The following is a 3,302-nucleotide window of genomic DNA, read 5'->3' on the forward strand; positions in this document are numbered from 1 at the left end:
GATGCCACAGTGGTGGATTGCACTACGCTGTTTGAGCAAGCTATGGAGGTAGTCATGGATCTCTAGGAAGATCCCACCCTATAGGTCTTGAATATAGAAGTTCGCGAGCTCTAGCAGTAATATGATGAAGTGAGGGCAATGGTGCACACCATTGCTATAACACAATGCCTTGCCAAGCTGCAGGAGGTGAAGCAGCTGCTCACACAGGTGGAAGAAGCACAGAAGAAAGAGGTCATCCTTAAGGCCAGATTGGGGCCCTGGTTGGATGAGGCATACATCATCTCTGCCAATATTCAGGAGAAATTGGTGAACTTGCAGAGTACACAGCAGAAAATCAAGCAGGACAGTGCAGGACCAGCCACAGAGCAGCTGGTGGAACAGATCAAGTAGGCAGCCACGTAGAGCGCGACTGAGGTAGAAGTTGCACAAGTGGAGCTGGGGGATCTTTGCAGTAAGATGTCCATGACATCTGAGTGACTCGAGGGCGAGTCATGATCTTTTTGTTCGGGGCCTATTTGGATGGGGTCCCCTAGGGTCAATTTTGTGGGAAATTCCTAAGTTTTGGAGCAAGAGCCCAAGTTTTGTTGTATAAAGATGTAAAGTCTCCACAATTTTTGGTCGCAGAGCACGTTGTTAGTTAAAGAATCATAAATGGTTTTCCATTTCTTTATGTAAGTTGAGTCGGATTTTCGAGGATCTACCCATGGTCCACAGACCATGGGATATAAATAGGTGTGTCTTAGGATTCCTAAGGTAAGTAATGAATTTTGTCCATGGGAGAAGTCTAAAGAGTTAGCAGAGAAGAGTAGGAAGGAAGGCTCTATAGCTGTGTGCGTAGAAACCTAGAGTAGAGTCTGGAGTTGAGTGCGTGGACCCCTGCAGCTGAGTGTGCAGGGAAGTCTAGAGTCTGTAAGCTGAACTGAATATTAATAAAGAATGTTGTTGCAGAAATACCCTTGTTTATCTCTTTAATTTTGTTTATATGAATGCGCTTTATGTTATTATGTGTTTATGCAATAATGATATATTGATACATGACTTTACACGATTTATACTATTATATGAACACAATTGATGTTAACTATTCACATGAAGATTATCTTGTTGTATGTTGAAGTTACCAAACACTTAGGTCAATCTGAGTAATTACTGGGTTAAGAGTAAACTTTAATGCGCGTAAGTAGCTAGTTAGTCTATCCAAGGTCTATGAAAGACAGTCATATACCTTCACAGAGGTATAGAAGCTGATTAAACGAAGTTATATCGATAAGCCATAAAGGCTTATTGATCTAGGCGAAGGTAGATTTAGGGCATAAAACGACATCACGCAGATCTTTGGGTGCGGAAACTTGGTTCCAGAATCCCCCCATACTTCTTCGGTGAGACTTCAGTCCGCGCTCCGTGGATTGATGCCGAAAGGGTCAGTAGTGTAGGAATTTGTTTGGTGCAACTAACTCTGAATCTGGGTTTGGACCCACTAAGCCAACAATTGGTATCAGAGAACATTTCCAAAAATTTGTATCAAAGTGGTGCTCTTGGTTGCAGCTTGATCGCTAAAAAGTAGAACTGGTGTTTGTTGGCAAAAATTGATATATATATATATATATATATATATATATATATATATATATTTCCAAAATGGTTGTCCTCACTACTGCAAATTACAAGGTATGGAAAAAAAATGTAAAATCTCAATTATTATCTTGTGGATCTAACATTTGGAGAGTAGTATGTGAAGGTTGTGGCAAAGATCCAATTATAGATAAGGTTTTGTAGTAGGATGCACAAGCACGGTGCATAATCTACAATAATATTCATAATGATGATATGAAGAGACTAGTGGGTTTGAAACATGCCAAAGATATGTGGGACAAGATTGAATCCATTTTTGGAGATGGAACCAGAAACAAAATAAAAAATAATAAAAATAAAAAAATGAAAAATAAAAAAATAAATAGTAAAAAATAAAAATAAAATAAATAAATAAATAAATAAATAATAAAAAATAAAAATAAAAATAAAAATTGAAATTGAGAAGAAGAGAAATAAGAAGAAGAATAAGAAGGAGAACAAGAAGAAGAGCCTCCAAAAAAAAGAATCTCAGTCACAATATTCTCATTCTTCCAGTGCATATGATTTAGTATATGATGAGAAGGAATAAAAAAATATTCAAGCCAAAGGTATAAATATTAATGAGTTTTTGTTGAGTTATAATTTTTATGATTCAAATTTTAATCACATTGAATAATTTAGTGGAGATGAGAATGATATTAAGAGTCTTAGATCTGAGATTTGTAGACTAACAGTGGCATGCAAGGATTAAGAAAATTTGTTGCAAATTTGTGATGTTAAGGAGGCCAAGCTCAAGGAAGAGATTGTGAGCTTAAAATTAAAATTGGTTGAATTGGAGAAATTTAAGGAAGGTATGAATATGAAATATCAAGTGAAGGTAGAATAAGTTGAGAAATTGGAAGCGACAGTGGTTTCCTTGAGAAAGAAATGAAATATGGAGAAGAGAATGGTAGCCTTGGATAATCTGCTTGCAATCCAAATATCACCATTGGATAAATCTAGTCTTGGATCTCAAGAGGGTGAATCTAGATTTCATGCAATTAAAAACACCAAAGAATAACCCAGGAAACCTTTAGCAAACAATACCAACAGAAAAAGTGAGATCCAAGGAAGCAAGAAGTAGATCCAACATCCAATTAGCATTCAAAAAAACCAATAGCAAAAAAAACAAGCAAAACTAGCAGCAAATCAAGTAACAAACTAGTAGCAAAGAAGAAAATCTCAAGGAGCACCTATATTCAGAAGACATTTTGCTCCTAGAGATGATCGTAAGAAATTTGTAAAATTTCAAAGGAATCAAAATCCTTTTGTTCCTTTTGTGCATAATGTAGAATGTTACAACTATCACAAGTTTGGGCATATTACAATAAATTGCTAGAGCAGATCGTATAGACCATATCAACAGAGATTCCAGCAATTCCAGCAGTTAAGGAGAATGGATAAACGATATAACTATTCTTTTTATGGTTATTGTAACTTGTGTCACCTATTTGGACATAAGGTAATAGATTGTAGGTATAACCATTGGAGGAGAGATACAGTTTAAATCTTGCATGAGAAAAATAAGAGTTTATCCTCTTAGCCATGAGGAATGATATATTTTCCATAGATTTTTCCATATGGAAAGAGATTCTGTTGCCCCATTATTCAAGGAAAAATCGTTAAAGGAAAAAAAACCAAGAGGATCTAACACAAGGCAAGTAAAGCAAGAAAGGAAGCAAGAGAAGGAA

Source organism: Pinus tabuliformis, chromosome 5_1 (assembly GCF_031772625.1).
Source record: "Pinus tabuliformis cultivar Carrire ecotype Pingquan chromosome 5_1, CPIR1, whole genome shotgun sequence".
Lineage (NCBI taxonomy): Eukaryota > Viridiplantae > Streptophyta > Pinopsida > Pinales > Pinaceae > Pinus > Pinus tabuliformis.